At 36.1% G+C, this 24,490-nt stretch overlaps 1 long non-coding RNA gene and 1 pseudogene across 1 annotated transcript in view; one reads left to right on the forward strand and one right to left on the reverse strand.

Moving 5' to 3' along the window:
- Positions 1 to 24,490, reverse strand: part of LOC144225310 (uncharacterized) — a 51,591-nt gene that overhangs the window by 15,172 nt on the left and 11,929 nt on the right. The gene's annotated exons all lie outside the window — the stretch shown is intronic.
- LOC144225309 (ADP-ribosylation factor 1 pseudogene) lies at positions 886 to 5,038 on the forward strand (annotated as a pseudogene).

The raw sequence follows: 24,490 nt of genomic DNA on the forward strand, positions 1-24,490 counted from the left end.
TATAGGAAGAGAGTCACATTTAATACAATATTACCTGCTGTTACGGAGTTTACAGGCTGGTGTCAGATAGACATTAACCACATGTAATACATGCTTTATTTACATTATCTTATGATTATATAGTACATTATTATATATTTCATATAAATGCAATTACATATTATAATATATGCATATCACACTTTATATTGTACTTAATACACACAAAATAAAGACAAACACAAATTACTATATTTCTATTCTATTTGGGCATAATACATTATCACTGTTAGAAGTTCTATGACAGGAAAGCACAGAAACTGAAACAACTTGCTGTGCATGTGCATTGGGATTCCAAGAAAGAAAGTTTAAGCAAGAGATTTTAAAGATGAAATCTAAATTGTATGACAAATTAAGAATAGGGTAAGAACATTATAGATGGTAAATGAAGGATTTGAAACAAAGGAAACCTTGTTTCTATGTATGTAACACATAGTAGCCTTTAGAAAATTGGAAGCAAATTAAAAAAATATATTTCCTTCAAGAGTTGCCATCAATATTTTTGATGGGATGGGATCTCAATTTTTGATTTATTTTCTTCATTTGAAAAGTGGGGATAAAAACTGTACCTAAATCATTAAGTTGTGATGATTGAATGTAGTATTTGTACATCCTAAAGTATTATGCTTTATACTTCTAACAATACTTGCAGATGAGTATTCTATAAGCATGTGTTAGTTAAATAAAAATGATGGATGGGTAGGTAGATAGAAGAAAGAGAGAAAGAGAGGGAAGGAGGCAGAAAGAGGGAAAAAGAAGGAAAATAGATGTCTTTTGCATTTGTTCACAAGTTTCTAGTGTATGCTGTAGGTGGACAGACGATAGATATGATAGATCTATCTGAACATGCCGATATCTATATTTATACCTGTATCAGTATATCCAACAAGAGCAGAATTTGTGGGTCTTGAAATGCACACCTTTCACGCTCTAGGTTGTTGCCAAACTGCTTTCTAAAGAGTTTCTTTCTTGCCCTTGTCATTTTTGTTTCCAAATTTACACTTACACAGGTAGTGAGAGGGTTTGCATTTTACTAAATCCCTGCCAACATTTGGCATTATAGGGCATTTAATTTGTGTTAGATATAAAATTATTTCTTGTTGTGGTTTTACCTGTTTCCCTGCTTACTATTGAGGTTAAGCATGTTTTCTTCTGTGAAAAGTCTGTTGATGTCTCACCGTTGTTTTCAGGGGGTTATCTGTGCCTTAGTTTGTTCATATATTTTATATTCTAGGTTTGTTTTTTTCTCAGTTTTCAACAAATGTATGTTTGTGGATGTATTTGTAATCTTAACATGAGGCACTTTAACAGAAATGTTAATTACACATTCCAAGTATCAATTTTTTTAAATGAGAGAGAGAGAGAGAGAGAGAGAGCACATGTGAAAGCAGGGAAAGGGCAGAAAGAAAGGGGTACAGAGGATCTGAAGCTGGCTCTGTGGGTCCAAACCCACTAACTGTGAGATCATGACCTGAGCCAAAGTCCAATGCTTAACTGACTGAGGCAAACAGGTGCCCCAAATTACCAGTCTTTCAAATACTATTTCTTTTTTTTTTTTTTGTCTTGTTTAAATATATTTTAAAACGGGAAGGTGTGACATTAAGCACCTATATCTTTTTTAAATTTTTTTTTTTATGTTTTATTTATTTCTAGGAGAGAGAGAGAGACAGCGTGAGCAGGGGAGGGTCAGAGAGAGAGGGAGTGACAGACTCTGAAACAGGCTCCAGGCTCTGAGCTGGCAGTCAGCACAGAGCCCGACGCGGGGCTCGAACCCACGAACTGCGAGATCATGACCTAAGTGAAAGTCGGAAGCTTAACCGACTAAGCCACCCAGGCGCCCCGCACCTATATCTTTTTTAAAAGCTTTGAGTTACTGTCTTTCATATTTAGGTTAGTTTTCATATGGAATTGATGTACATATAAGCCCAATATAATATTTTCCACATTTATTATCATTTCCACTGCCAGTAACTGAAGAGTTTATCCCTTTTCCACTAATGTGACTTTATCTCATGTGTAGTTTTAAATTTGTATGGGTCTGTTTTTGAGCTCCATGTTAATTTAGTTATATTTCAGAAAAAAATACTCCCTTATTACTTATGAATTACTTATTAATGTCTAAACAAATTCATTACATACTTTTTTTACAGTTTTGTTTTCCTTTTTTTGCTTTCAAACAGCCATATACACTTTGTAAAGTTTAATTGTTTTTTATTTTGAGACAAACAGAGATAGCACAGGCCAGGGAGGGGGCAGAGTGAGAAGGTGAGAGACAGAATCCCAAGCAGGCTCAGAACTGCCAGTGCAGAGCCTGATATGGGGCTCAAACCCACAAAACCATGAGATCATGACTGGAGCCAAAACCAAGAGTCAGACACTTAACTGAGTGAGCCACCCAGGCACCCAGTCATATGCACTTTTGAAGCAATTGTCAATTGTATTAATTAATGTAAACTTTGTTTATATGAGACAGTGTTGCAAAAAATCTGTTGCTTATAAAAGACAAATGTTTATTTTTCTCACTTAAAAACTCCATTCATGGGGCACCTGGGTGGTTCAGTCGATTAAATGCCCGGCTTCGGCTCAAGTCATGATCTCAGGGTTCATGGATTCGAGCCCCGTGTTGGGCTCTGTGCTGACAGCCAGCTCAGAGCCTGGAGACTGTTTTGGATTCTGTCTTCCTCTCTCTCTGACCCTCCCCTGCACGCTCTCTCTCTCTTTCAGAAAAAAATAAAAAACATTGGAAAAAACCTCCATTCAGTGGAGGACTTATTCTATAGTATTGTCAAGGGCTCTAAATTCTATTTTTTTTTTTTGGATCACCCTTCCACAGATGTCGCCGTCACTCACATAAGCTAAAACACTTCTGCAGTACATCCTTTTTTTTAAAAAAAGTAATGTTTATTTATTTTTGAGAGAGAGAGAGAGAGAGACAGAACATGAATAGGGGAGGAGCCAAGTGAGAGGAAGACAGAATCTGAAGCAGGTTCCAGGCTTTGAAATTTTAGCACAGAGCCTGACACAGGGCTTGAACTCACAAACTGTTAGTTCATGACTTGAACCTAAGTCAGCCACCCAGGTGCCCCACTATAAAACATACTATTCTGTATAGGAAAAAGGCAAAGAAGTCAAAGTCAAGGGACAAATCCTATTTATTTAATGAGAAAGCCCTGAAATTGAATAGATATAAAAATATCTTTGAACTTCCATCTTATTGGAGAAAATTTAGTCTTCTCACCATACCTACATGCTAGGGAGTGAAGGAAATGTTATCCTTTTTTCTGTGTGGATAATGATATACTCAGTATAAAATTAAAAAATCAAGATTTGTTACAATGAAAAGATATAAAGGGACTTTTTTGTTGGTGTTAATTTATTTCTGTGGCTATCCAAATATCCACACACTCACTTCTTATTCCTGATACAGACTCCTTTTATTCAGCAAGAAAATCTTAAATTAGCATAGTAACTAGAGGACCATGAAGACTGAAGAATGTTCAGCAAGTTCCAATGTGGACATTTGGTTTAGACAACTAAGAGACAAGTAATATGTTTATACACCCCACGTTGAAATATGGATTAAGAATAGGAACACTGTAATAAAAACTCATTTGGAAAAAGGAAGATGAAAAAGCATACTTGGACTTAGCCAAAGCATTTATCAAATGTCACTGGGTAGAACACAGCACTTTGGAAACAACTCTGTTATTTATTGTCTAATATGCATTCCGGCTCTGCCTCTGGGGAATTTTCCCTTGTGTATATATGCCCCAGGTCACATTTAAAAGGAAATTGGAGAATATTCTCCTGGGAGGTTAGAGCAGGTTTGGTCTATTGGAGGTTGTTTATTAGTTATAGATGCCTCTGGATATCAAGCTCTCCATTTCTTTGCCAATACAATTACTTGGACAACTGGAAGTCCCCACCTCTTAAGTGTGTGCTGGGCAGAGCAACTTATTTCTAGAGGGTAAGAAAGTTGAGACTAGAAAAAGTAAGGACGCTGGAGAAAGCTGGTATTTAAACACTCCTTTAGTCAAGTGATGAAAGACATCATCATCAGTGAAAAATTACGCTGACCATATGTACTCTTCATATGACATGAAGAAAACAGCACGTTACCTCTGTAATCTTTAACCCACAAACCCATAACCCCAGTCTGAGCAGGAGAAACACATCAGACAAAACTAAACTGAAGAGTTTACCAAATATCTGGCCAAATATTTGCTCTTCAAAACGGTCAGGGTTATCACAAACAAGGAAGGACTGAGAAAGTGGCCACCCTCTGGAGGAACCTATAGTGATACTATGATTAAATGTACTAGGATATACTTGATGGGGTACTAGAAGAGAAAGAAGAACATGAGATTAAAAACTGTAAAGTAGTGGGAGTCAAACCAATGTCTAGCTCGGAGCAGCAGCCTCACCAGGGCCGCTGAGGGCTCTTCTGAGTCCAGGGTCACTCCCACCCGTCTACAGAAAGGGGAAGATCTTCACGAACCTCTTCAAGAACCTTTGTGGCAAAAAAGAAATGCGCGTTCTCATGGTGGGCCAGGATGCTATGCACCCTGAAGCTGGGTGGGATCCTGACCACCATCCCCACTGCAGGCTTCAGTGTGGAAACCATGGAGTAGAAGAACATCAGCCTCACGGAGCCAGCCTCTGTGGTGCCACTCCTTCCAGGGCACACATGGTCTCGTCTTTGGTGGTCAACAGCAACGACAGAAGCCTTGTTAACCCGGCCCATGAGTTACTGATGAGGATGCTGGTGAAGGGCGAGCTCAGGGATGCCTTCCTGCCGGTCTCTGAGAACAAGCAAGGCCTCCCCAATGCCGTGAACCTGGCACAGACGACAGACAAGCTGGTGTGCACTCAGCAGCATTGCATGAACGGCTACCAGCTGGCCACCTGTGCCAGCAACGCCCACGGGCTCTGTTAGGGACTTGACTGGCTCTCCAATCCTCTCCGGAACCGGAAGTGAGCTGTGCTCCTCCCTTTCCCTTTCGCTGATTTACTTCCTTCCACCCTGCTTTCCTCTGCAGTGGCGCGAGCGCCGGAAGCTGCCTCCATGGTGGGTCAGTGCCCCGCACCCCGCTGTAGATGTGCAAGTGCAGCCTGCAGCCGGGTTTTATTGAATGCAAATAGTTACTGTTGCCAACTAGGCAGTTTCTGGTAGTCCTATGTAATATTACTCAGTTTTTTTGTTTTTTTTTTTAATTGTAAAAAGAGAATCAACCCACTGTTGGGGACTGGGAAGGGATGTTAAGCACGCGAGGATCTCCAGGAGTCGCTGTGTGGGACCAGCCTGGTGCTCCTCCTCTGGGGTCCGTTCTGTGTGCTCACAATAGGGTCCCTGAGATTCGTTGTGTCTTCCGTCATCCCTCATCCCCTAGCTTGTGCTTATACTTGTGCTCACACAGCCGCCTGGGAGATGGGCTGGGGGCTGCGGCCACTGCTCCCAGATCCCTGATCTTTCACTGCCCCCAGCCTCCCTGGGGCTGCCGGCATCCTGGAGCCTCAGCCCCTCAGCCCCCATCTATATGTGCTTTTATTCTTTCAGCCTCGGGGGTCAGATATACCATCGAAAGAAGGACCTCTACTTTTTTCTTCTGTACTTTGATAAACATGAAGGAGCTGGAGCTGTTCAACTGTAGCTTTGGGGAAATCCTCAGAACTGGTTTCTGTGATACCCTGGAACCTCTTATAGCTTTCAGTGCACGAGGAGTAATCAATGGTTTTATATACTTGTTTTAAGTTTCCATTGAGACAAATAAGCACTATAATTATAGCTACTAGAATAAAATCTCTTAACTGTTTTTAAAAAATTCAAAATCTTAAGAAAGTACTCTAGATAAAAAATATACCAATAATATTTTATTAGCTGTGACACATGTACCACATTAATATGAGATGTGGACAACAGGGAAGAGTGAGTACAGGGTAGAGGGGAACTCTCTCTACTCTGCTTGCAACTTTTCTATAAATCCAAAATGAGGCTAAAATAAAATTTATTAAAAAATTTAGTAGTGTCTTGCCCATCTGTTTCCAATCATCTCCATTTGTGAATGATGATTTCCAAATATTCCCTCTAACCATGATTTAAACCCACAGTATTTGGCACTTAATTTAATGTTGTCTGCTCTCTCTCTTATTCTTCATCCCTCTTGCCCTACAACAAAATAATGGAAGATGTTTTGCCTTCCTAGACAAGGTTTGGCTGTTCTTCTGCTAGGAGCCTTAGACAACTACCCACTACTGATAATTTAAATTAAATTCTAGACTTAGGGTTTTAAACCACATAAGTACCGTGTATTATAGATCCAGAAATCTGTGAAGACAGCTTGTCTGTATTTGCCCCTTCACCCAAAACTATTTTCCAAATTTCAACTGACAATTATGATTGTTACTTGTCTTCCTCAATTCGGAGAATACCAAGAGATTGAAGACCCTAAGATCTATATCTATATATTCCTGTAGTGTGAGGACTCTAGTTCTATCAGGAAATTGAGTCATTTTGACAGGATATAGGATTCTTAACAGAATGTAAACGGACAGCTACAATTTTAATTTAGGAAAAATGCTTTCTTAGAATTTTTTTCTTGGAAAACACCTAACACACATTTTAAAAAATATTAGAATTGGCCAATATTGCTTTCATGGTCAGGTCACTCATATATCTAGTGATCTTACTGGAAAAATAGAGAATATATGCTCAAGCTCCAAAATCCCAGATGGTAGCTTAATTCCTTTTTCTGAAAGTCAGGATGTGTCAAAATGTGTGTCAAAATGTGATGATTTGATTTGCGTTTCCATCTTGAACACCATTAGCAAGTGCTCTTTTGTATTAGGTGGGAAAAGACCAGCAATTAGGTTGCTGAAGCCAGAGCAGAGGTTTAGAACCTGGGTCTGTAGATTATTGACTAGAGGGTGGAAAGAGAAATGATTCATCCAGAATTAAATCTTGTGGATGCACAATTCTGACTACTACATACCTTTTGTTTATATTGTGGTCTATTTATTTGAGGCTGAAGCAAAACCTGTAAATAAAGTTGCCTTTTGTTAGAATCTTTTCCTACTCTTCCTTATTTCTTTAATTTTTATTGAAATGTCATGTGTTCTACTGCTGATAGCGTTCAAAGTAACCCTGGTTTCCTCTTATGTTCACAGCCTTAATTTGGTCCAGCATTCAAACCTACCATCTGGGACTTTGGTAAATCTTGTGGGAAAGGCAAACTGTGGCAATTCCACAAAGATCCTATAGTGTTATCGTCATGATTGGCACATGAATGAATTCCAGTGATTGACATGTGACTGAATGCTGGGCAGTGAGAAATGGGGGCAAGTGTGCAGTGGTCAGAAGTCTTCTTGGCATAGGCATTTAGCTCCTAATTCAAGAAATGCAAGGAAGTGACAGTTCTTACTGTTGGTTATTGGTGTGTGATGTGATGCCTGATGCTGCTACAACCACCTTGTGACCATGAGAGACTAACCAATGCTCCCATAATCTTAGCATAAAAAGATTAAAATAAGCCAAGAGCTACTGAACTGCCTCCTTCCAAATTGCTGCTGTTTAACATAACAAATTTCTTTAATGCTTAAGTCATTTTGATTTAGATACTTCTTGAGAGTGAAAGTATTTTGTATCGTACTAATTACTGAAAAAAATTTGGTACACTGTGAAATAAATAAAGTTTACCAAATTGTAACTATATCTAATACGAGTCTGCTCCAATGCAGTTGGTTTTAAAGAAGGTAGCTATTTTTTAAGACTACATATAGAAGTGGGCGTCTTAGTATTTACTCGTTTGATAAATTTAAAATATTCTTTATTTAAGTTTAAGTATCTACGTGTGTTTTGTTTAATTTAAAACTAATATAATCAAATTAAAATCCCTATATTCATATCATTAATGTGGCAAGAACAAGTAAATCTCTTTTTTCCTTTAAGCATTTTTTTTCTACTTTATAAGGGGAGGGGAGACATCTGAAGGATACTGTATTCTAAATCTCTGCATAGTACCTTTAAATTTTTAGTTTATTTTGTCTCAAATTATATTCACACATTTTTCATATGCATTTGGTAAGTTTTAAAATTGATTCTTACTCTTAACTTTATGTAAATTATCTGTATGATCAGATACTAATAAAATAGAAGATGACAATACAGTCCTTAAAGAATAGTCAGTATTGAATAATAACACTAGAGAATTATGCTACTATATGTGACAGTCATAAATTATATCACCAATTATGTGATAAGTATATTATTTTCTCTAACCCATATAAAGAGATTAAAATTTCTCATCACCAGAACTAAGACTTACCTTTCACTAAAATGTACTTTTCTTTATTCATTGAAACTTTAACTTTATGAGAAACACACTAAAATAGTTTTGACAGAGTAATGATACTATAGACCGTTGTGTGATATTTCTATCCATGCAAATTATTTACTCATATGTTGCTACATTTATTTTGTATATTTCCTTTCTGGTCATCATTCATTTTGTATCTTAAATCATTTTGTATGCCAAGTCCTAATCCACAGATCATACCTTAATTATTTTGATTGTGTGTCTTGATAATATCCTTTGTGAATTTAATTTTATGAATACATGAATAACTACTTCTCTCTTAATATCTACATGAGTGATGAGATTTTATCTGTTTATAAACATCTTCTTGTTAGCCTAGAATAAGAATTCACTTCAAAACTAATACATATCCTAATGATCGAAATGGTTCTAATATCAAAAAGCTTTTGCCTACAAAATTATGCAAAATCTGAGACTATTTTTATGTGAAATACAGTTTAGCTCATTTTGAATTTTGGTCTGAGACAAGGTTTGCACAATCTCACAGATGAGCCCTTTCCAGAGATGTTAATACATAAAATAAGAATATGTTTTATTTTTCCAGATCAAGGCACAATCCTGCTGATCAAAATGTGGGGCTATATTGAGTTCAATCTATGATCTTTCAGCTTAATGTTTCATACAGCAATTTTTATTGTAACTTTATTTTACATAAACTGTAACTGCTTAGAATGGGTCTCACATATGAAAACCTGAATTAAAAATCTTATGGTTTTCCTTAGTCAAAAGTCTCACTCCCCCACCCCCTCCCCCACCCAAAATATCTCATCCACTTACAAAAATATGTTTGAAATAGTTTCTATTAACTCTGATTTTAGAAATTGGGTGAGACAAAGACCGGATTTCTAATTTTTTAAAATGTGGTTTTAGGTATTAATTATATCCCTTCTTGTTGTTTACTTTTTCTCTCAAACTTTTTAGATTTTCAACCTAGGTCATCATCTTCACCCTTAAATCTCAACTGTGTCTTCTTTTCAACACAATAATTCCACTAAATAGCTTTTTTTAACGGTAGAAATTGTGGTTTGAGAGATAGGTTGATGTGAGTATATGAATGGATAAAAATACTGTATTTTTAATTGTAGAACTATAGTGGTTATTTATTAGACAGATTTGATTTGTAGTCTTTTCATCCCCTCTATGTCTTCACTAAATATATCTAAGTTTTATATCAATCACAGTGAAAATTGTAATTCCCCAATAGAATTGCAGTTTTGACAATATACTTTTATTCTGTGTTTTATCTGTATTTTATATACTTTGAAAATATAATATTGGATGCATAACAGTTTGAAATGACTTTAAAATCTGGCATTTTGACTTCAGTTTTATATGTTTTAATACTTTTTCACCAGTTTGTTTTATCTTTTTTCCTTTTTGCCTCACATTTATGATGTTTTTAATCACTTGGAGTACACACAAAGACTAAATACTTTATTTTGGAATTGGTTTTGTCTTCATTTAATGTCACCTGAGGTAAAGGAAAACCCAGAAGAAGCTTGAAGTTAATTTCAGTGTTAAAATGTATTTTTAATACAAAGAAGAAAAATAAATCTATATATGTTAAAATAGGACAAGAGTTTAAAAAATGATTTTAAGTCTGATTTCATATTACCAGTCCAAAAGACATAGAAATAATTATAAATCGCTGAGAAATAGTTTATGCTCAAGCACATGCTTTAATCATGTAAAAAGAGTTAATATATCAAAATGTGATTTACTTTGCAACATTGAAGTCCAGAAGAAATTGTAAAAATTGAATAAGCATTAGTATAATCATAACAAGTACCATTTATCAAGTACTAAAACAAAGACTTAGTGCTCAGTACTTTGCATGCATTCTCTCCTTTACTCTTCATCACAACTCTAGGGTTATACACTGTTATTCCCAGTTTTGAATTTACAGATGAACCATCTGAAGTTTCTATACATTCAGTAAATTGTCCACGTCACAGACAGAAAGTGCCCAAGTCTTTCTGTGAAGCAAATGACCTAAATAGCAGGAAAATTGTAGCATATTGAAAGAGGTTGAAGTTGAAACTATTTTTCTGAAGCAAAAATATAACTTTTTTAAAGTATATAATCCTATTTTGCAGCACAATGCTTCATTTTTTTGTATAGTACTATAATAAAGATACCAATATTCTAAAAAGCAGCTGCTAGCTAAGCTTTTAAAATTATATTGTAAAATTTTAAAAGAGATTATTTTTGTTGTTTTATAAATATCCTCCTCAATCTATAGGGAAGGTATGCTTTTCAGGCTATCTATCATCTATCTATCTACCTTTCTATCTATCTGTCTATCTATCTATCTATGTATGTGTCAAAATGTATTCTACTTCTTCCTGGAATCTTCATGAGAGAATAAGCTGAGTCCGACAATTACCTTGAAATGTCATAAATGTTTCTAACACTCTAGCATGGTGTTTTTGAACACCACTAACTCTACTTAGCTTGAGGTCAAGTGCTATACAATGTAAAAACTGATGACTTAAAAATGAAATAAACATAATATTTCAGAGCAAAGATCAATGCATTTACTCAGGAAAGTTTTGAGCTTTCCATATTTTAGTAATGATAAGTTTTTGATCTAGACTTTTAGCATCTCAAACCTTCTTTCCTCACCCCCGCCCCCTGCTATAATCATAAAACTGTCTCCACATTCTGCACAGAGTTCTTGTAAAGGTCAAATGAAATCAGGGTAAATGTTCTAAAAACTGCCAAGTGATATATAGAGAACAAGAATTAGGATATTATTGTTAATAAAGTAACCATTTACAGGAATTTTCCATTTATAGTCTCCTCTACTGTCTCTCTGATGGAATGTTTTGCTTTAGCCACTTAAACTATGTCTGCCGTAGATAGCCTCTACCGTCTTGACTTTTTTTTTTCTGATACCAAAATGATAAAAATCCTGCTCACTACTTGTTAAAAATAATGGAAAATAACCCAACCTGCCAATCCTGACTTTATGTCCTATAAGGACAGCACCTGTCATACTATCTCCCCAATAGAAATCTCACTAAAAATTTTGGTGATTTCAGTATTAATATTAAAAACCCTTTTAATCTCTAACCCCAGAACTGCTTTAATGCTTCAACTCCAATGATCTTGACTTTCAGCCAGTCACTCTGTGGCCAAGCCCTAGTCTTGTTTTCTCCAGCAGCCATACCTCCTCCTTCAAATCAACTTCAACCGTTCCATTCTCCAACCACTGTCTCCTGTCTTTTCACTTTCACCCTTTATTATCACAGAGTTCCAACAATATCTTTTTTTAAATTTCTTTCATCTGAAAATGGTAGGTCAATCTATTGACCTAGAGCTGGTATTCACCCCCAATCTTGTCTTGTATTTTCTTTATTGCCTGACTTGGTTTCAGTATATTTACTCTACTGCATGAACTTGCAATTTCCTTCTCAGCTCCTTTTTCCTATTCTGCATTTTTCTACTTTAGAAAGATTTCTAATCTTAATTAAATCTGATTTTCTACTTGTTCTGTTGTTGCATCTGAGCCCCTCAAAGTGGCTGGTGGAAAACACATACCCTTATTGACTGATCTTACTTTTAACTCATGGCCAGTAACCCCAATTTTCTTCCTGCTCAAGAGCCTAGTTAATGTTCTTCATCTATGTATAATCCAATTCTAACCTCAAGGACTATATAACATCTTGTCTTTCTTCTCAAAAACCTATTTAAAAAACTGGGGAAGGGGGTGCCTGGGTGACTCAGTTGGGTGAGGGTCTGACTTCAGCTCAGGTCATGATCTCATGGTTCATGGCTTCGAATTCCATGAATAGCTCTGTGTTGTCAGCTCAGAGCCTGGAGCCTGCCTCAGATTCTGAGTCCCCTCCTCTCTCTACCCCTCCCCTGCTCATGCTCTGTCTCTCTGTCTGTCTGTCTGTCTGTATCTCAAAAATAAACATTAAATATTTAAAAAAATAAATAACTGGAAAAGTATAATAAATCAGACATAAAATATAAAAAAAATTCTAGATTCTATTTCCCCATCTACCTGCATTTGTACTCACATTCTGGTTTTCCTTTTGGTTTAAGTTCCTTCTTATCTGTATTACTAAGACCAAAGATCAAATCCTACCCTTTTGCAATGAAATGATCCTCTCTCAAACTATCCTGTTGCATATTTTCTTTGTATTTCTTTACCACTTAAATTTATTATTAGTTAAAATTGAATGCAGAATATATTTTTAAATGTTTTCAACTACACATCCTTCTATCACCAACCACATTGCTCTCCTGTCTCTACAGTAAAACTCTCCCAAAAGCTGTCTGCATTTAAAATTTTTTTTAAATGTTTCATTTATTTCTGAGAGAGAGAGAGAGAGAGAGAGAGGCAGCATTAGCAGAGGAGGGTCAGAGAAAGAGGGAGACACAGAATCGGAAGCAGGCCCCAGGCTCTGAGCTGTCAGCACAGAGCCTGACGCCAGGCTGGAACCCACGAACCATGAGATCATGACCTGAGCTGAAGTCGGACGCTTAACCGACTGAGCCACCCAGACGCCCCTGGATCTCTCCTTTTCTAGAAACAGATTCTCCACCTAGTATCCAAAACCTATGCCCTCCTAATTCTCCTCTAATCTTACCTTTCAGCCACTTTTTGTTTATTCCTTTCTTTCCTAGATTTTGAGCACTTCATTTTTTTCTTGGTCCATATCTCCTATCTGAAACCTACCATATCAAAACATGCCCTTCCCTGCTTCTGGATCATCACAATCTTAGCATATCTGAATCTGCATTTTTGTTTTCATTCTCCTCTGAACTTACTTCTCCTTCAAATGTCCCCATTTCAAGAAATAACAACTCCATTCTTCTTGTTATTCCTACCAGGACCTTGGACTCATCATGGACTCACCTCTTTCTCCTTCCTCACATATTAGTAGCAAAAACTAAATGATTACTGTGTGATTACACAGTTCTAGCTGCTATGTACACATAAAGGCACACACATATTAACAATGATCTTCTACAGTAACTAAGGTAGGGAACATAAGTATTCATTTTTTATAGACAAGGCATTGTACTAAGTTTAAGAAGCACTTGGCTATAAAACATAAAACCCCCAGTTTTAGAATTTAAACCAAAGTAGTCTGTCTCCAGCGAATATGCTCTTAAGTCTGTCTTAGTCTGTTTTGCTTTTAAAATATAGCCAAGATCCGACTCAATCAGTTCTCAAGGTCTTCAGTTTACTGACTTGCTCTAAGGAATCACCGTCTAATTCTCGTGTTGCAACGTGCTGCTAATTACTCTCCAGGTTCCTACTCTTACTCTTTATTGGTCAAATTCAAAATGATATGCATTTTTAATATATCCAGATAATATCATATCTCTCAGTTCAAACCCCTAGAGTTGCCTCTCATGTGTCTCTCTCACTCTCTAAAAAAAACAAACAAACAAAAAACAAGAAAAACAAAAAAAAACAAAAAACAAACAAAACAAACAAACAAAAAAACCCACCCCACAATCTTTATCCTACAGGCATTGGTAAATCTCTTCCTCACCACTCTGTCTTTCCTTTCTGACTTCACACCCTATGACTCTCCCCCTCTCTAGACTCTAGGCCTTCTTGCCAAGTTCACTCTTGACTTGGTGTATTTGCATTTGCTATTCTTTCTGGCTGGAATGCCTTTCTCTGGGCACTTGCTTGTCTTTCTCTCTCCCCTCCATCAGNAAACAAACAAACAAAACCACCCCACAATCTTTATCCTACAGGCATTGGTAAATCTGTTCCTCACCACTCTGTCTTTCCTTTCTGACTTCACACCCTATGACTCTCCCCCTCTCTAGACTCTAGGCCTTCTTGCCAAGTTCACTCTTGACTTGGTGTATTTGCATTTGCTATTCTTTCTGGCTGGAATGCCTTTCTCTGGGCACTTGCTTGTCTTTCTCTCTCCCCTCCATCAGGTCTGTTCAAACATCACTTTATTAGAGAAGCTCTCTCTGATCACCCCATAGAAAAATAACACCAATCTCTCTCTGCTCATTATTTGGCTTTGTTTTTTCCTTAGCTGAGTGTTGTGTTACGTCAGGTGAATTTTCATTTTTTTACATGTTTTCATTAGGATAAAATACATTTTATTCCTTCAAAAGTACCAGATATTTGTAGGTGCTCTACGAATACTGTTTTGAATAAATTCATAGTCCGTGCATATACTTCAAGTACACTAAATTGCCCAGATGGTTTTGTAAATAGGCTAAAATTTAAATTAAGCAAAAATCACATGCTATGTCTTCTTTGAGACAGAAATTGATGACATTAGGTGCTTATTTAAGTGAAAAAATATTGTCACACATTATGGGATAATTTGATGTGAACTTTTCTGGAACTGGTTCACCATATTCTTTAAAAAAAAATTTTTTTTTTAATTTCTAGGAGAGAGAGAGAGAGAGAGCAAGCCTGAGCAGGGGAGGCACAGAGAGAGAGGGAGTCACAGACTGAAACAGGCTCCAGGCTCTGAGCTGGCAGTCAGCACAAAGCCCGACGCGGGGCTCGAATCCACGAACCGCGAGATCATGACCTAAGCGAAAGTCGGACGCTTAACCGACTAAGCCACCCAGGCGCCCCTGGTTCACCATATTCTATCCAAAGATAGTGGCAGAAAGGAATAACTAGTCCATATCCATAACAAGTCTGGAATTAGACAACTTCCTAATTACCAAAAGCTGATTTACTGGATCTCCTGCTAAGTTTATTTGAAAGTCTCCAGACACATTTCAAAAAGTTTGGCATATACCCCTGGTTGGTTGCATTAATTTGTTCTCTGTCTTCTTAAATTAGTTGTCTCCCAAGTGAGGTGTATGTATTTTCACAGGAGGTGAGCAAGATAAATCATCAGGGCTCAAGGAGAAAACATTTCAATAAATGATATTTAAACATAGAGGAACAAAGTAATTATATTAATATATATATAATGTGGAAGAATAAGGCTTTTCTCATTCTGTCCTAACAATAGATAGAGGATCAGCCTGCAGGGTATAAAACACTCTTTGAGAGAAAGGGTGAGAGTTCAACCAGAAGGGGTTTACCGTGACAAATTTCCCTATTTTTCCCCTGAACAGGTTGTTATGGGTTGTGGCATACTTATTTCAGGTTCAGTAATTTTCTGGACAGTCTTCTCTAGTTGCAACAAAACTAAATCTGAACTGGACAAGCCGCTGAGAAAATCTCGCTACAAAGAACCTTGAATCAAAGATACTGCAAGCAGTACAAGCGCCGAGCGACAAGAAATAGCGGAGTGTGTGCTTTTCTTAGAATATAAGCACTTTGTCAGCAATAACAGGATAAAAACAGTGCCAGTATAATCCGGTTTAAAAGATGACACACATTGAAATGGTCTGAAAACAATTGGAAAAGTGCAGTCAATTCCCATCTAAGTGTGTATTATGCCTTGAGATAATGGTTAATGATACTGTTAAACTACCATTGTGAACAAAGCTGTTAGGAACCAAGTACTAGGAAGTGTCAAGTTTTACTGAGCAATAAATATCAGTAATTGATTGCATTGGGAGTTTTTGTGTGTCAGTAAGGAATGATATAAATTAAAGTATCAAATCATGTACTATAATTGCTTGTTTATATTATTCTCTTAAAACTTATGTTTTTTTAACTTTCAATTTTGTGGGGTTTTTTTTACCAATATACATGCATATATATCAGTGTATCAGTAAAAGTATATAAAGTATAAACAAACAGTGTACATTTATTAGGAGCATAAACTCAAAAATTTTGATAATAGAGGTACATTTTAATCAAATGGTTCGGCAATAACTGTCTCAGGATATGAATGGCTCATAATCTACACATATTTATACAAATCTAAAACCACTAATGGAATTTGTTTATTCAAGCAGTTGGTTAATTTGATAAATATTTAAAATCCATTAAACAGACTGTCATCATGTAGAAAAAGAACATGATTGTATGAATGCTATAAAGTCCTGTATTCAAAAATGAGAATTTTGATAACGTTTTAGCTAGTTTTTCTCACAACATGTAGTTAAATGAGGCTAATTCATCATATCACACAGACATGAGATTAGGTCTCCCTGTATGAAAAAAAGACTTTCTAAAAAATAATAAAAGTAAAAGCAGGTAATAATTGATAGTAACAGGTTAATAAATTAAAAAAAAAACAGTTGCACATGCATAAATAAACTTATATTGACTTGCGACTCCAAAAAGCTTGTTTCTGTATGATAGATTGGTAAATTTAACATATACACACTATATAATTGACACTATATGTCATTGAACTTTAAATATTTTAAATACATATACTTATATTATTATGAATTATAATTGTTCCTGATTAATAGAAAATACAAAAAAATGTACAGAAATGCAATTGGATCTCTGAGGTATTACTAATATTATTATTTGAATGTATGATATATATTAAATTTGTAAAATATAATAGTGCAATTTTTATGTCTGTACATGCTAATGATTCATATTTGTTTTTAAATATAAAAATATTTTATAAATGCAAGGAAACCAGCTAAGTTCTGCATTCCACTTAGAGCTACATATTCAAAATTAATTTAAAATGTGGTTTTGAGAAATAATTTGTTCTTACATGCTTATTATTTAAAATTCAGAGGTATATTGAAAAGAATCCAAGAAATTGCCACAAGAATAGTAAATCATGCTGTGACACATTTTAAGTTGTATTTCCTTAAAATAAAGTCCTTAAATTTCCTAATTAGAATCAATATGTTTATTGTGATTTTTGGTAATTTAAAGTGAAAAGAATAAAACAGAGCTATTGTACCTTAGAATAATCAAACTTGTCTCAAAGTCTTAGAGAAATTGTTACACCATGCTAGTATATATAATATTCAAATTCTTGTTTTAATTCTTCAGCTGGAAAACATTGATTAACATTTTATTTGCAAGGGCATCTGTGTGGCTCAGTTGGTTAAGTATCTGACTCTTGATTTCAGCTCAGGTCATGATCTCATGGTTTGTGAGTGTGAGCCCCACATTGGGTTCTGCACTAAGAATATGGTGCCTGCCCAGGATCCTCTCTCTGCCTTTCTCTCTGCCTCTCCATCTCTGTCAAAATAAATAAATAAACTTAAAAAAATAAAAAAAGAACATTTTATTTGCAAACTGTAGTTTTTATTTGAAGTTTGGAGAATATATGTTAAGAAGACTTTCCCAACGTTGGTGAAAAGAGTCTCCCGAGCATTTATATAATTTTATTAAATCCACTTAAATTTTTTCTCCTCAAATACAGAAAGTAAAAAGTAAAAGAATCAAAAAAGAAGAGGAGAGGAAAAAGAAACTACCAATCTAAAAGAAAGTTCAAAACAAAGAAATACACAATAGTCCTGTTTTCAACTCCCAGTCTCAATTGGTATTTTAATTAAATATGAGGTAGTCAAGTAGGGTAGTCAAATAAATGTAAGATAATGAAAGATGAAGTACTCTTAATATGATCATCTTCAATTTAGTGTGCAAATAACAAAGTGAGCTAACTGATGGCAAACCCAAATGCAAAGCAGATCGAGCATTAATATTTATCACGTTCAAGGGAAGTTCACACTTGGAGTAATATCTAAGTAGGGTGAAATTTTTTAATACCTTAAACATACAAACTGCATTTCTGTAAAAATGTTTGCACTATCTAATAATCAAGAGTAATTATAATTCACATGGTTGTAAGCATTTGACCCTTAAAGGAAACTTCTTAGTCAAAAGGCTATTCCTTACTTTGTACAACATTTATTAGGTCATGGCACCTTCCACATCTAAAATGTTAGCTAAATGGGTCAATTTTACCTCCAAATTATCTGTCGCCGTAATCCTGCCTATCTTTCCTATATGTAGTGTACTGTAGTTCCTTTTAGGTGAGATTATATGATTTCTCAACTTTCTAATAAATACCCTCCTTTATTTTTAATCATGTGTTCAAACCAACCACCACTGACACAAAATTTTTTTCCTTAAATATAAAGCAGCTACCGGCATTCACTGTTTAAAATAAGAAAAAGCACCAAATAGTAAGCCAATAAGCATGTCAGAACAAACTCCTGTTAACTCCCTATTGCCTACTAGACAAACCTGTAATCCTGACTCCTTATCTTCTCCAGAAATATACTAGCCAATTTCCCCCTGGACTAATTGTTCAAGACTATAACTCAAACTCAGCTTCTTTTGCAGAGCATCCTATGATCTTGCTATTCTAAACTTTTAGACTGCCACTCATGGACACATCTGACCTGTTCCCTGAACTTGAAATTTACAAATACAAGTTAAAAAACTCTCCAATAAATAGATGCTGTGTACAGTCTAAAAGTATCTTCATCGAAATATGTATTTCTGTTATTGTAGTGAATTTAACTTTTCCTCACACTTGTTGATACTTCTCCTTCCAGGATCTGCAGCATACTTCTCTTCGTATTGACGTTAGATTATGTCCAGTTTGTGCGCAGATAGCTTTAAAGGTTTATGGAGAGGTACAGGAAGTTTAGATGTATTTGTAAGGAAACATAAAATTAAATAGATCTTGAACTTCTAGAATGTTCTAAAGATGTCCACTTGAATTTGGGTAAATCAAGATTTTTCTGGTGCCTGAGTGGCTCAGTTGGTTGGGCAGCTGACTCTTGATTTAGGCTTAGTTTATGATCCCAGGGCCATGCAGTTGAGCTTAAGATTCTCTCTCTCTCGGGGCGCCTGGGTGGCTTAGTCGGTTAAGCGTCCGACTTTCGCTTGGGTCATGATCTCGCGGTTCGTGGGTTCGAGCCCCTCGTCGGGCTCTGTGCTGACTGCCAGCTCAGAGCCTGGAGCCTGTTTCAGTCTGTGACTCCCTCTCTCTCTGACCCTCCCCTGCTCACGCTGTCTCTCTCTCTCTCCTAGAAATAAATAAAACATTAAAAAAAAAGATTCTCTCTCTCATAAATAAATAAATAAATACATACAATCTTTAAAAAAAGAGTTTTACCACATAACATAAAAAAGGCAAAATCGTAAAGTGAGTTGTAAAATTATTAGAAAATTATTGAAAACTTGATTAATTACATATTTTTATGAATGAATTTTGAATTTTTTATTTGTAGTAAGATAATAAAGTAAAACAACTTATAGCTCTTTAAATTACACTTTATGGGGTGGCTATTGACATCAAAGTGGCATAGTGGGAGAAAGAGTTACGTTAGTTTAAATTAATTTTTAGAACAAATCCATGAAATTAAGAAACTGTTGCAAATTTGTTTAAATCACAGACCCATGAGTACATCTAGTTCCCCACCCTAACCCCTTAGTAACCAGTCAGCACAGACGGATGTTCAGCACAGAGGGATGTTAGTAAACTGAAATAATACTCCTGTGGGAACCTACAAAAATGTAGGAAGCTATATAGTAGCTTTTTCATAATAGATTTTAAAGTGTCTTTGTTTTCCATTTATATCTGAAGATAAACTTACTTCTGTATTAAAGTCTATTTCCTATTGTTTAGTCATCTGGGGACATGGAAAACTTCATCTCCTTCCTAATTACTCTGTGAATGACTCATTTCTATAATCAGATCAGCCTTGTCCTTCCTTTCTCTAAGCTAAACAAATCTAATTCATTTAATTTCTATTTGCCAGAGGTTAATTATCTTTGCTTCTCTTCTATGACCATCCCCTGTTCTTTCATCTTTTTTTTTTTTTACTTTTTAAAGTTCAATATCTAAAACTAGACACAATTATAAAAACTGATTGATGTAGAACAGCAGGAAGATTACTTTCTATTCCTTCTGTAATTGTTTTATTTAATACTTCTCATTATCTTATTGGATTATTTTTTATCATGACATTTCACTGTAGATTTCAACTTGGCCATAGATGTCATCTTCAGTGATCTTTAAAATTTTTTTTTCTAAATCTTATAGCATCCTCTCTCCCCAAGAATCTCTCTTCTCAATTCATTCACACATAAACAATTTTGAGACTCTGACAATGTCATCCACCTCTGTGTCTATTCTTTTCCAATCCATCTGTTTTCTACCATCAGATGAATCAGCCAAGAGTAGCATTGCTTTACTATATCCTATGGGAAACCATACTCTATTAACTGTCATATTGGGTCATAACCCTTCTGGATGCTTGCAAGATGTTCCTTATTTCATTCTTGAACATGAAGGTGAGTTGCCTATACTAGTGATATCCCTCTGAAAATTTCTCCTATAATACTCCCATCTTCCTCTACTGTAGCATTTATCATTCTCTTACATAATTTTCTTTTTTGTCTTTCCTGTCCTACTCTAAACTCATTGAGATCTTAGATGATGAGAATCACTACTTATTTTGATAGCCTGGCATTTTGTACTAGCACTGAGACTTTTCAATACCTTTTGTTACAAGAATAAATATGTAAATTAATTAACATGAAAATAATATTGTTTAACTGACTGAGCCACCCAGGCGCCCCAACATGCAAATAATATTGTGAAAATGTATTTTAAATATTTCATAGTTAGGATTTCTCTCCACACCATTAGACATGTCTGAATCTAAGCCTTTTTCTATCCTACAAAACAGGCAAGTATGAATATTACCTTGGTAAGAGGAGATTATGACAAAGCAGTACCTCCTGTATAGACAAACTCTTTGCTTATAGAGGGAAAAGGAGGAAGATGTCAAGAAGTCAGACTTGAGTTCCCTGATCATTCTTCTGAGTTATAACTTCATAGAGAAGAGGGACACAAAACTACAAAATGTCCCCAGATAGAGGAGAAAGTTGAGTCCAGAAGGGCTTTTGTTTATATTACCATTTAGAGACTCTAGACCACCTTGAAAAATGCCCAGGACCTATATAATTTTAAGAGAATATAAGTGGTATTTTACTTATTCAGACCCAGAGAGATGTTTAAGAGTATTCCTACTCTATCTAAGTCAATTTTTGGCCACTGTGAACAGAGATAGTCGAGAGCCGGTAGGTTTAATGTATTGAAAGAAGGTGATTGGCCCATGGCAAAGGCTACAATTCAAAGAGCCTAGGACAAGTACCCAATAGACAACATGTTGACTTCCCAGAGTCCACCAGTACCAGCAAAAGCTATGATGAGGATGGGTCTAAAAGGAGGTTTCAGCAGGCTTCAACTGTGGCCAGGGCACAGATGAGCCTTCCCAGCCAGTCTGTACCATGAATTGCAGTAAGACACCCACTGCTATGGAATATCAATGTATAAGCCAGTGAGTACCCGGAAGACAGCAGAAGGGTCTAATTCAGAGTATAGGCTCATTTTTTGTCATGATGAAAGCACATAGGCAGTTCTCAACACATCAGGAATTTTGAGGAGCAGAAGAGTCCCTGGAAGACTGGGCATTTTCTCCAAAGGAGACTGTTTTAAGATGAAAACAGACTTCTTTACTTAAAAAGTAATAATAATGTTGATCTCTGAGAGAGATAGACGGAGTGCGAGTGGGGAAGGGGCAGAGAGAGAGGGAGATACAGAATCCGAAGCAGCTCAGGTCATGATCTCATGGTTCGTGAGTTTGAGCCCCACATTGGGCTCTGTGCTGACAGCTTAGAGCCTGGAGCCTGGAGCCTGCTTTAATTTTAATTGTAATTTTTCAAAGCTCCCCTGTCCTCAGCAGCAATAAAAATGAGTTTATTGAAACTTTCATAGGAAATAACACTTATGTGTTTTTTAGAATGCCTAAATGGTGCTGTGAAAAAATTCTACTCAGGACAGGTGAATGAAAAGACCACGTGCCCCACTGACAGTGGGGTGAATATATGCAAATATCTTGCCTGTACACATACTCTATGTATCCACTCTAAAGCCACAGATAGAGCCAGAGGGTAAAAACTTTCCTGCAAAATCTGGCTCTAATGTACTGGTACAGGCCTAACATCCACCTCTCCTTAATATCTGTATCTCCTGTTATAGGTTGCATTGTATCCCTTCAAATTTTGTATGTTGAAGTCATACTCCTGATGTCACTGTTTTTGGAGATAGGGCCTTTAAGGAGGTAATTGAGAGTAAATATGATCATAAGAGTGAGTCCCTAGTTGACAGGATCGGTATCCTTATCAAAGAGGGGAAAGAACACCAGAGTTCTCTTTTCCACACTACACAGAAAGAAGGTCACGTGAGGACACAGGGAGAAGGTGGCAATCTATCAGCTAGGAAGAGAGGTCTCATGATCTTGAATTCCTTGCCTCCAGAACTGTGAGAAAAACAATTTCTGTCGTTTCAGCCACCTAACCTGTGATGTCTTGTTGTGGTGGCCTGAGCTGACTAATCTACCTCTCTAAACACATTTTCTGTAGTCATACTGATCTCTTCACCATGTTGCATACCCATTGCTGTGTCTTTATTCATGAGTCACTTCGCCTTTCTCTTCATTTTTTCTAATCCTGCTACTATTGATCTTTAATAACTAGGTCAGCTTCTACCTTCTAGATACTAGCACACATTGTTCTCTCTCCATGCTAAAGTCCCAGAGCCCCACAATTTCACTCTTAAGTGAACCTATATTGCTCATGTGTTTCTTTAAGACTTTGTTCAGCAATTAGACTTTTGATTTCTCAAGAAAACATGCAACAATTACACTTCTTGAGTAAATTCTACTACATCCAGCAGGAAGTTTGATTAGTAACAACATTCTTTAAAGCTTATGGTTGGCACTGACTTTCCAGTTCTATTCCATTTGTTGTTACAAGAGGTTATTTTTTTTAAGGATACACTTTATTCCCATACTAACGATTAATTTCTTTTTGATTTTCTTTCTTTCTTTCTTTCTTTCTCTCTCTCTCTCTCTCTCTCTCTCTCTCTCTTCCTTCCATCCTTCCTTCCTTCCTTAAATAAAGGTAGACTGCCACATGCACCTCCTCATCTGGATGTGTCTGGAGTCTTGGAAGCTTGACCAGCCCACATTCTCCTACAAATGGACCTGGAGACATTGTTTGGGGGTTCTAGGAGGGGAGCGCAGCTTCTTGTATACCCTTGACCAAGGAACTGACCTCCTCCATCAGGAAAGGTCCTCTTCTTCGACTGAGCCTGCTGCTTCAGGAGGAATGCACATGGAGCAGTAAGGGCAAAGGGACAGCCCTACCAAGCCAGTCGGATCAGCTGAATCAACCCTGACGATCGGTGGGATGACAGATGTCACAGCTAGGTCACCTTCACATCCTAATTTCTTTCTCAAGTGTACTTTTCTTATTGATTATATGCTTTGTATAGTTTTTTAAACATATTTTTAGTTTCTATCATTTGCTTGATTTTTGTTTTGTTTTTAAATTTTACTAGGTGACCACCTCTTTAAAACATGCATGTCCCTTACAGCTGAATATCCTTATAACATGTCTAAAATATAGGGGAAAAAAATGCATGGAGTCCAAAGACAAATAATGGTCCTTTTTTTATTCCTTTGGAACCTCCTAGTACCCTCTTAAAATTATGGGAAATCTATTCTCTACTTTATTGTAAAGAACAACTAGAAAAATATATAAAAGTGTTTTTAAATCATGAAGAATGAGAGAAATATATTATTTTTTGAAAATATCAGAAATTTAAAAATTATCTTAGTTTCAACTAATTAAAACTCTTTATAGAGATTTAAAAATTATATCATATTTTGTACACTATTGCAAATGTCAAAGTTTATCAAATTCCTTTATCATTATGTTATTTGGTTAAAATATAACTAAGACATTTAATCCCCTAAATTAGCATGGCAACTATAGTCATAGTTTGGATACAGTTATCCTTCTGCAAACTTCCCTATGGGCTCTAAGTAACTAATGCTGTTTACATAAGTCAAAGTATTCATCACACCTCTAAATCTGTGAATATGTTACTGTTTCTCTATATCGTCCTTTAAAGTAAAAGGACCTCATGAGATTAATCCAATATGTTAGAAGGTGTTTCATGATGACATTGAGAGCAAAAGCAAGTTTAAATAACACAGTGGCTTGTGTTCCAAGAGAAGACATTGGAATGGTGCAGAAAGAGGTAGTGAGGGCCCAAAACACACCACCACTCTCTGTGGCTGGGGCATGAAAGAATGTGTGTGTACAGATGTACAAGAACACATACAAGTTTACACACATGTACATTTGATAGATTATT

The sequence above is a fragment of the Crocuta crocuta genome, unplaced genomic scaffold (genome assembly GCF_008692635.1).
Source record: "Crocuta crocuta isolate KB4526 unplaced genomic scaffold, BGI_CrCroc_1.0 scaffold378, whole genome shotgun sequence".
Taxonomy (NCBI): domain Eukaryota; kingdom Metazoa; phylum Chordata; class Mammalia; order Carnivora; family Hyaenidae; genus Crocuta; species Crocuta crocuta.